Source organism: Lycorma delicatula, chromosome 2 (genome assembly GCF_047948215.1).
Source record: "Lycorma delicatula isolate Av1 chromosome 2, ASM4794821v1, whole genome shotgun sequence".
Classification (NCBI taxonomy): Eukaryota; Metazoa; Arthropoda; class Insecta; order Hemiptera; family Fulgoridae; genus Lycorma; species Lycorma delicatula.
The window spans coordinates 161,218,015-161,230,359 of record NC_134456.1 but is presented as its reverse complement, the minus strand read 5'-3'; positions in this window follow the sequence as shown (position 1 = coordinate 161,230,359).

Here is a 12,345-nt window from a genome sequence, read left to right as displayed (position 1 = left end):
TTTCAAGAGCATATTGCAACACATAAATAAATCATGGGAAAATAAGGTAAGTTAAAATCAAAATTGGGTAAAATAAATAATTTTTTAAATGATCGGGTAATTTTAGTACAGGATCTTAGAAATTATTCGTGTATTTATCCAGTATAAATATTAAAATAATTGATTAATTTACCATACATAAAATAAATTTTAATTTTATACTATGGAAGTTTAGCCGGGTTCGAATTTTATAAAATATTTTTCATACATAAATTATACACTAATATATTTTTCATGTTAGTCGGCACAGATCATAAGCTAAATTTCAGAATTAATCTTGAAAAACGTAAATTTAAAAAATGAACAATTGAAAACAACAAACTTCAATAATACTTGAATTGTAATAGAGTTTATATATGTTATTATTTTCATTTTTGTTATAATTTTTGATTGATGTATATAGGAAATATTCACAAACTTATGTGAAAATTATTACACTACTGCTTTTATAAGCGACTAATATAGTAAAGAAAGTAATATATTATTTTAAATCGATTAATATAATGTAAAGTGAAACGAATTATTAGTGAATGATACTAAAACGTTGAAATATTTGGGTTTATAACGTATTGAAACGTGTTGGAATATTTTAATCTGTGTTTTTATTTTGAAAAACGTGTTATGACAGATAAAAACTAAACGATCCAAACTTATGTTTACATAATTTTTTTCCTGAAATTGGGCTACTGAAATATTTCATGATATTTTTTAAACACATGTTTTTCATACTGTTTACATTTATTAAATTCTGTATACAAGTATTCAATGCAGACGTAAAAAAACGATATAGTACAGTCTGAAACGATGACAAAAATGAATTGAATACTTTGTAATACGTATTAAGGTAATGTATGTTACCCACAGATATAATAAATGTATTTAAAATATCGCATAATATAATTTATGTGTTTAAAATATCGCATGATATGGAACAAAATTTTATAGCCGAATCACACATTTAGATGGAGGATTGATGCCATTTCTCTTGTTTTTAGTGTATTGGTTTGGTATGTTTATGGTCGGTAGGATAAAGAATATGAACATAAGTACGGGGGAGGAGATTTGTAAACTTTACGGTTTTCTGAGATTCCCTCGGGAGTATATGATGAAAACCCTAGATGCAGAGTAGTGAGTGGCTGCCTATGTGATGTTAGGTAAACACCACTGGATAAATATTCATTCCCTGTAATAGGCTGCATGGAACATCAGTTTTGCCAGTTAACCCCCTCAACCACTGAAATGTCAATTTTATAGTTTTTTACTCTCCTTTATTAACTCTCTGTTTCTCTCTGCATAAATAATCTATATTATTCAAAGAGTAAAAAATGGATTTTATTAGTCAGTACATCACCGACATGCATCGGATGGTCATGCATTAGGGATTTAATGATGGTCAACAAGGGATCTAATACTATTCGGTGGTGCATATTGCACTGGTTTGTAGTTGTAACACTGCCTAATCCCTTGAGTCACATAGATAGGGTAGTAGAGGGAATCGTGTATTGAATGCAAGGGAAACCATCATAACTGACCCTGTATTAACCCTAAATAGTTCCAACCATCAACCATTCCCTTGCTGGAAAATCGGTAATTTTAATATATTGCCAGATATAGTAATAAAAAAGAAGCTGTTTCTCAAATTAAAACACGATATTTTTCCACAATTGAAACATTATACCTAAGTATGTAGAAGAAAGCATTCATTTTTGATGGATAGGGAAGCAGTTCAATAAATATTCTCATGAAAATGACTGAGTTTAGTATTTACATTTATTTGTAAACCAACTGTGAATTCTCCATTGTATTTAATAATTCATCAATTTTTTTTCATAAAATATTTTTTATTACACTTTTCTCGACTATCAGTATTTGTACTGTCTTCGACAGTAAATTGGAATCGATTGTAAATTGCACGCGACAAAAAAAAAAAAACAAAAAAACAACGTTTAAGAGAAGGATAAATATTAAAATTTTAATCTGAAAAATTGAAATTTATAATTTAGAATCTTTCATTGCAACTTAAAATTTGGCAATCAAAGTAGTTATATCAAACTTGATTAAAAGTTTCTCCAATAAATGACAAAGCCAGTCCCAAGTTATGCAAGCGAGTATCCTGTAACCTAAAGCAAGCCAAGTTTATTGATGAGTGAATTGGTTTCTCTTTCCATTTTTCTATGAGCCATTTTTTTTTTTTTTTTTAGGCAGTAGATCACCTAACCTATTGTCAGACCTTTTCTACTAGAATACCAAATTTTAATCTCACCGAAGAACCAGTGAAATGCATGACTTATACATGACACACATGATTTAAACCAATAACCGGCCAGAGCCGGTTGTAGGTATATTCACTTCACTCTATTGATTATAATAAAAGCTGTATAATAAAATCATTGGTCTCAGAGAAAGGAGCTCTGACGAGCAAGTTGTTCGTTAAATCCTTTACTTTCATCACTTCTATAAGAATAAGAATAGATACATATTGTGCGGTAAAGCCTTAAATGAATTCCTCTGTGATGGGAAAAATAAGTGCGTGTGTGCTGATCCAAAATATCTCTGCTCCGTAAGGTAGTTTTGTCAAAGAATATACAAAGAAATTTATTTTTACTTTCCCGTCTAGCGCTCTAACAAAGCTATAGCTCTAGAAAAGAAATTATTGTAATCGGTCCAATTTGAGCATATGCGGTTTTCACGGATCTTGTCATTTTAACACCTAAGGTACCCAGAAAACCGGATGGAAATTTTCCCGTTGCCGGATGTTCGTATGTACGTGCGTGGGTTCCGTGTTGACTTCTAAATCACCTTATATCTCCAGAACTACTGAACCGATTTTGACCAAACTTGGTCAGATTGCTTCTATATATGGGGCATTTATGCCATTACATTTTTTTCTTAAATGGTAAGGGGGGTAAGGCTGCAAGCAAGTTCACCATCAGTATATCGAGATTTAGCATAATTATGGTCATATTTTTCTTAGGCACATTTTTTAACAATTAAAAAATAGCAGCATCTGAAAAATAACATTTTTGCAAAAACACACACCCATTCAAAAAATGCTCTAAACTACTGGGTAAGCGGACAGACTGCGTCAATAGTATCTCTTTTCACCACAAGGAGCGCTAGTGTAGTACTGACGTACAGCTGTTTTAGTCATCTGTTACATTGTGACGTCACAGGTGAGTGGCAGAATTAAATAAATGATTAATATTTAAAGTGTAAAAAAGTAACTTGTCTTGCTAGGTCTTGAAATCAATCGCCCGGTTTACTCTGTACCTGGTACGTTAAGCCTTACGGCCACATATGTTTGCCGACCGCGCAAGCGAAATTTGTTCTGTTCAAGTTGCAAAATTACATTAGTTTAGTTAGTGCCGACCGTCGCTACCCACGCGAATTAAATACAGTATGCGTATGCGGTTTAGTTGGACTGATTGAATTAAATAAACGAAAAAAATATTAAATTTATATAAAATGATAAATATTTTTAATTAATTTGTGTGTGTATGTTTTTGCATCAGAAATAACCCATAGTTGCGCGACTTTCCTGGAAAGCGGTTTTAGCCGCGTGACGGGAAAGTCCTGCAACTGTGTTGTCAGATATTTTATTGATGTTTTAATTACTTATTATTTTTCCCCGTTTTAATTTATATACTATTTGTTAAAAGAGTTTGCAGATTACGAATTTTCATTAAATAATAAAACTTTTTAACCATATACATATTTATAATAGTAATAAAGAAATATATTTATTTTTTACTATAGTCAATTTTTAGAAAAATTAATTAAGTTACATTATCTTGTAATTTTTTAATTAAAAATAGAACCATAAAATAAATATCAATTTTATTTTATGAAAATGAAGTTGTAATAGAGAAAAAAAAAATGAAAACTATAAAAAACGTTTAATCACATATGTTCGAACTCACGTATCATTTCCTTCTCCTTAATTATAAACATAGAACTAACTGTCCCCTCTTCTTATTCATGTAAAAAATTGACACTTCATTATGATAACACACACACACACACACACACACACACACACACACACACACACACACACACACACACACACACACACATACATACATACATATATATATATATATATATATATATATATATATATATATATATATATATATATATATGTATATAAGCAAATTATGTATTTTGCCCGCCTCAGTGGCGCGAGTTTTAGCGTCTCGGTCTTTCATCCGGAGGTCCCAGGTTCAAATCCCGCTCAGGTATGGCATTTTCACATGCTAAAAAAATTGTTATTCATCACATCCTCTCAAGTTATACCCAACGGTGGTCCCGGAGGTTAAAAAAATAAAAAATGATTCAATAATGTTACAGACAAATTAAGCATTTATATAGTCTTGTTTACTAACACATAATCTTTTGTATTATTCATTCAAACATTAGAGGATCATATATAAACACAAAGTGAATGAATAATATCTATATTTATTTACTGTACAACGTTTTTAAAATTTTATATACAACGTTCTATTTAACGATTTATTTACAAGAATAATTACTACTAACCGAGGTACTACACCAAGACGGATGTTAATCGACAACATATTCTTCATTTTTTTCACAATTTAAACGTTTTAGAAAAAATGTTTTTTAAAACTGAATATATAAAACAACTTTTTCTAGCCAAGTATTAATAAATGCTATAAAAAGGACTGGTTCATGTTTATTGCTCGTAATATAATAATCCTACTATGATTATTATTTTTACATGTTTAATAAATTTTAACAGACATGATATTGTAGGCCAAAAAAACCTTTACGAAGTTTTAAATAAAATTAGCAAGAGGTTTATTGCCATAAGAAATGTATCTCTTTAAAGTTATAATTTGTTTTTAAATAAAATTTTGTTTTATACTGTTCTAAAAAGTTTTGTTTTGTAAAAAGGCAAACAGTTCCTATTTTATTTAAAATTACATTAAGATAGAACAGTTTCAGTTGGAGATTAATAGAATAAGTATTAGAGAACAAACTTAATAAGATTAACTTAAATTTACCAACTCGTGATCCGATAAGTAAAACAAACTATTTAATTAAACAGTTAGTAGTTAAGTTAACTGCAATTGGAAAGGTAACAACAAAACAGGCAGTGCGGGTGTATGAGGTTGCGGTATTCTAGATGGTGTTAAATTTCACGGAAGAGTAGATGCATAAGTAAGTAAGTTTTCTGTAAATTACGAACGGGTTTCATCAAGGAAGTACTTTTGGCCTATACTGTACAATATTAGTATTCTATTAGATTTATGCACCCGCCGGGAAACAAGAATCTTGATTAAGGGTTAGAAAAACATGTGATTGAACTTAATGTAACACAACTATTTCAAAGTTAAATTATATCATAAATAGGCCATATTAATAGGATACAGATGATAGATTTAGCGCAAAATATACTAATGACTGAAACAAGATTGATTAGTTCAATACTTTTTATTATTGCTTAATAATCTATGAAGTTTTATGATATAAAAGCCTACGAATACGGGTCATAATAGGTAAACAACGAACAAGAAAAGTGTGCAAAAGAGTAATAAATAAAGTTAAAATAATAATAATAAATTAAGGTTCTGGTGACCTGATAAGTATCAGGTAAATTTGTTAATAGAAGACCTGATTAATGAGAGATAGAATCTTATTTAATAAGGAATGAAGGGATACAAGCATGTAGTGTATTTCTGTTGATTTGCAATTTATAAGCGTTTGAAGTAGTAAAGGGATTGAAGGAAAAGTTTGAAAGTACTGTTATCATTTATTTGTGTTGGCAGATCTATAAACAAAATTCCATTTCTTCGCGTATCCTTAGCAGCACGTTGGTTATAATAGTATTTATTACCAATTACACTCGTAAACTCCCTGACAAGGCTTAACTGTCACGGTCAACAATCTTTTTTGAGTAGACTAAATTCTACTCACTTAAATAAAAATAAAAAAAATAAAAAATAAAAATTAGCTAGTCTTCCCGGTGAGTTTGCGAATTATTCCAATCGTACATCAATTCCCAGTCCAAGCCAGTCGTGCATCAGATGATTTTTTTAATGACGGCAACAAATCTGTATTTCTAAATGTTCGGATGTTTTCAAATTAAGATTTATTCCTGATACTAATGAAATACGAAATTTTTAATTTTTTAAAAACATGTTTTATGGGTAAGTTTTTGAAAAGTGCGAAGTTATTTTCGTTTAATTTTATTATTTCATTTTCCATTTTACGTGTCTCATTTCTATTAATTTTCAGCAGTCGTTTTAACTTACGAGCGGTTCTGGTCAGAGGTGTCTCTAGGGACTCCTGTAACATTGCCCCTTTCTATTAAGTCTCCTTTACGTAGCAATACAGTCCATCATTTCCCTTTGGTGACCTTTCGTTCTTTTTCCTGTTTAGCCTCCGAGAATTACCGTTCAGGTATTATTTCAGAGGATGAATGAGGATGATATGTACGAGTGTAAGTGAAGTGTAGTCTTGTACAGTCTCAGTTCGACCATTCCTGAGATGTGTGGTTAATTGAAATCCAACCACCAAAGAACACCGGTATCCACGATCTAGAATTCAAATCCGAATAGACGTAACTTCCATTACTTGGACTTGAACGCTGGAACTCTCGTCTTCCACATCAGCTGATTTGGAAAGACCGTTCACCACTAGACCAACCCGGTCCGTTTCCCATTGGTGACCTACATTCATTCTACCTTCACATCTAAACTCTGGTGTTAATTGCCAAGTAGCCTTCTGCAGAATTGAAGTTGCCGCGTCAGATTATTAATGTCATCGAGAATTTTAACAGAACAGGAACGACCAGCTCATCTTCAATCCAGTTGTAATACAAGTCCCAGTCAGTTGTGTTAGTTATGGAGTACTGGAACCACCATCTTCTTAATCTCTGATGTACTGCAGTGACCAAAACAGCTGAATGGTCAGACGTCTAATCGTAGTTGTTACCAACCAACCTTGGTGTACACGACGAAATTTTTAGTCCAAGCCAGTCTTGGATTTCATCTGAACTAGTCTGAATATGGTCTGTTCTGTATTGCGATAGTTGAAGATGTTTTATGACATTCATGATTAGGACTGCGGTACCTCCGTGTGCTGTGTTATCTGGTTTATTAGAAGTGTAGATAAATTACCGTAAAATACAATGAAAAGTCCAATTAGTGATCGGGTAAGTCCAACGAACCCAGCTTGATGGCGTTTTAATCCTACAAACTGAGAGATTGTGAAACCTAGGACTACACCTGGATCGTACTTAATATAACGATCAAGGTGATTGTCTGGTTTCTGGGCAGAGGTACTCAATTATTTTTATCTAATAACCTGCTGAAAATACTCAACAATTCAAAAGCCGATCTGGATGAATGGAATCTGGACTCTTGGATATTGCAAGCTAGAGCAATTTTGAAATCTTACAGCGGATTCTAAATAAACTAACGAGGTTTATAACAGAGACCCCTAGGTTTACAATAGTCAGTGTAATACACGAATATTTAGGTTTAAGCTACGTCGAGAGGAAATACAATACTTAAGTTCAAAGAACGACCTGCGACTAAATAACCACATGAGTCATTTAGCTGTGAACCAAGACTACGGGGATGACGTCAGAAAATTAAAACTGCTACATGTTCTGGAACTTTGTGACTCTTTACTGTCTTAAGTTTAACTTTCAACTTAGAGTGCTGAGCATTATCTCTTCGATTTTTATTTTCAGATTTATAGCATTTTTTCTCTTCATTTTCCCAATGTTTTTCTTGTTATTTATGATTTCTTTTATTCTGTTTTGTCTTGTTCTATTGTAAGTAGTTAATTGTGGTTCATAATTACTTACTGAATATGCTTCCCACAAATATTTTTTTAATAATAATATGTGTTTTGGTACTACAATAGAGTACTAAGAAAGAAGATTTTCGCTGAGAGCTCCTTATCATGTGATTGCGAGTGTGCTCCAGTTTAATCAAGGTATATATAAATGATTGTAAATAGACTTTAAAGAAAAAATTATTAAAATTTTCATTTTATTAAAATGTTTTATTTTATTTTGTATAGATAAGTTAGAAAACAGTAATAAGTACTACATTGTGTGAATATAAAGCATTTAAAAAATTTTTATTTTAAACATTAAATTTTGTGATAACAAAAAATCCAATTAAGTTTTTTTATTATAAAATATTTTTTCGTCTTTTATTGTCTTTTTTTATTTAATTATTATTCTGCCTTTTTTCTTTCTTCTAATATTCCATGATATTATATACAAAAAGAACCTAACTGACAGCAATCAGTGATTTAGGAATCAGAAACGTTTTAAAAATATTTATGTAAAGTTAATTTATTACAATAAAATATGGTCCGTAGGAAAATCTCAGGAAATGGAAATAGTGGATTTTAAAATTTAGAATTAAAGAGAAATATAAAATTAATTGGATGATGTTGATAAAGTATATATGTGTCGGAGAGGCGAGGAGATTTGTCAGGGATTCAACGCCTTGTGCTTCACTCATTCCCACCATTACAAGTGGAGAATATATAAGATTACAATAAAGTTCAATTAATAAAAATGAGTAGATAACTCGTACAATGAAATAATTACAAATGATAATTATCACTTATCAATAACTCAGTAGCACACGAATTACAATATAAAGATTAATTCAATTTAGAATTCAAATAATATTAAAACAACTTGCGATAGACCGAGGCTCAGGGAAATAACGAATTCGCGATCACCAGGACGTCTGTTCGATCTGGGTTCCAAACCAAGACTGACTTTTCTCAATATTCTCAAATAATATGCCTACTGCATATTTCCTTATTAATTTTATGATACCCCTATCGTCCTGGGATCCCGATTACGTTGACAACCATGTGCCTACCTGGGCCTAAGCCTACCGCAATAAAACAATTTAAACCTTATTCTACAAAATATTACAAGTAATAGTACATTTCTTAAAACTACTAAAAATACAGATATTCTAAAGAATATTCTCATCGTTTTGTCGGAAGATACTCCACTGTACTTTATTCTCCGACATATGCTTTAATAAAACTAGAAGCAAAGAAAGTTTGCGGCGAAATATTTGAAACAAAAAAGATATGAAGAATTACATTAAGGCAATCAAGTAACTACGTTTACTTGATTGTGTACTGTTTAATTATGAGTGAAAGAAACACTTACAGTTTCAAACATTGTAGCAGAAAAGAAAGGAGTCAGTAATTGTATCAAAGTAATAAACAAATTTTTATAAAGAATATATTTCAAAACAAAAATACGAGCAGCAGGTTCTGTTATTAACTATAAATCAGTGAAAACTTTTCTTACGACGCAAAACCAACTCTTCTTACGACTTAGTAGTTCACAAGTATAAGAGAATTTATTCATTAGAATGGAAAGATTTAATTCTGATACAATATACTTAAAAGATATTATTTTTGCAAACGTCGGTGTTTTAATTCATGCATTTGATTAGCAGGTCAGCTGCTAATCAAATGTAGCTGCAGGTTAGTGTCCGGTTCGCCTCGTACTTCAATGAGGTGAACTTGTACTTAAACAGGTTACCATATACGCGTAACGATCCAGGATTGCCAGATTTTGACTCGAGTTATCAGATCCATTGGTTGGGCCAAAGGATCTCAGCTCCCCATTAACTCCCTGTTCGGTGGTATGTGAATAAAATTGCAGGTTTCCCAGTACTGTATAATTCTACAAGAAACGAATGACATTGCCCCGGAATTTAGTTCTTTAGGACTTATTAGGTCCCTTTACACTGTTTGGATCACTGCAATGGTTTAATTATTATCACTAAATTATTAAATATAGTGATAACTGTCTCCTTGAATAAGCCAAAGGAAATAATCCTGCCGCCCACATGCCTCCGTCGGTCGAGGGAAAAGATATAATATCTTCACCAACTGACATTACTATCTGTTGATGTCTAACAAGCACTCAACATGAGGCCTAATCTGGACAAATGAATCACTCTACTCATTTTCAATTAAATTAGATTAATGGATCAGAATGGGAGTAACAAATGACTGATCAGCAATATTATGTTGAATAGCTTAAATTTATGCTGATTTGATATAATTTTTTTAGCTTGATCTGAGTCTCGTCATACCTAGAATTTTTGTGGAATACTGAAATATCTTACTGAAATGAAAATAGTTCAGCCGGAACTTTCACTGGAATATAATTAAATGTGGGTACATATTTACTTATGAAAATTATATAAGGATCTACTCCTAGTAAATTATAAACAATATTATTAGAAAAACAAAGATGTTTTAACATCCATTTAATACGTGTTAACTAATACGAGTTATTATTATTATTTTTATTAATAAATAAATTTTTTTTTAATATAAGAAAGTATGTTATTTTACTTTTTATCGGCCTATAACTTATATCTGTAGTATTTAATGTATAAAATATATTGTACTGTATAATATTATTACAGAGCAAGTTTGTATTGTTTCACATCCTGATAATACCAAATGTAATGTTGTAACATAATCCAGCTACAATTTAATAGTAGGGACACTGAGCAGGATTAGTGGTGGCGAAATTTAGTTTGTTTCAATAACAAACGGATAGACAAACAGCCCCTGGCCTGACACAACTGATCGGCCATTGTGCTTTCAGAACCCAGATATTGTCCGGCTGTACAGGTGACTAGAACCTACAATTGTTAGCGTTTGCTTTAACATTTACATCCTGTTGAACAATTTACTCTGAACGTACATTAAAGAACAAAAACGCACATAACAAAAACAACACATTCACTCATATATAAATTGTAGTGTACCTAAAAATGAAATATATGTATTAAAATAATCATAGTTACGTCATTATAATATCTTAAATATTTGAATGCAGATACGTGATTATATATTATGAATTACAGTAGTATTTGCACTGCTCAGAAAACAGCCTTTTTGACGTACCTTAAGAGTTTTACATAAAGCTACAGACTATCTTAGGCATTTTTAATCTTGTCTCTGTTCTTAGCTATCAATTTTAATGAAAGAAGACGAAGATTATCGTGCCCTCAACTAGAATAAAATCATAGCAACGCGATATCAAATTTACTTGGATTCAATTTTCTTTTAATAGAATTTTTTTTCTGATTTTTACTGACGACGTGATTTAAATTAAACAGAAATCAATTTTGTTTAATTTAAAAAAAGCCTAAAAATTTAATAACTAAGTGAATTAAATAAAATAAAGTTTAGCATTTCAAAAACAAAACATGCAGTCTTGTAACTTTCCCGTCTAGTACTGAAGCAGAGCTGTAGCTTTAGAAGGAAAAGTATTGTAATGAGTCCAATTTGGGCACATGCGGGTTTCAAGAGATCTTAACGTTTTAACACCTAAGGAACCCCAAAAAACTGGATGGAAATTTTCCGGTGTCGTATGTTCCAGAAATACTCCACCGATTTTGACCAAACTTGGACAGATTACTTCCATATATGGGGCGTTGATGCCATTAAATATTTAAATTAAAAGGTCAACGGGATGAGGGATGCAGAGCAAGGTCACCCTCAGTATCTCGAGATTTCGCCTAATTAAGGTCTTATTTTTCTTAGGCACATTTGTTAACGATTAAAAGATAATAATATTTGAAAAATTGTTTTTACAAAATCCCCTCCTCCACAAAAATATTGCTACAAATAAACTAATGGCTTAGTAACTAATATTGCGTCATTATTACTCCTCTCACAACAAGGAACGATAGTGTAGTACTGACGTACACCTGCTGTGGTCGTCTCTCTCTTTTTCTGTTTAGCCTTTGCAATCACCGTAACGTATTACTTAATTTTAATAAGTTAAATAGCAAAGTTATGTAATATTCACGTGTACACATTGGTCTAAAGATCAGTCTCATTTCAAACTAATAATCCTGTAAAGCCATACGAATATAAGCTAACACATAACAAGTATGTGAAAACAAAGTGTGAAATTCAAAAAAGGAATTCACAATTTTTAAAACAGAAAGTTTTCAAGCAATTAACCTTACTCCCTCTCGGAGATGTAAGTGAAAATATTTTTGAGCTTATTCCAGAGATATAAAGAACATTTGTAATAGTCAATTATCCCAAACACGATCATGTATCAGTAACTAATAAATAATAATTTATATTTTTATTACTCTTCTCCGAAAAATAAAAAAAGATAAATTTAATACCAAGAGAAATAAGGTTATAAATTAGCAATTTTTAAATTCATCATTTATTGAAACAAAAAATTCAAACTTTTTTTAAATGCTGGTTATGTTTAATCTTTGCCAGCTTTAA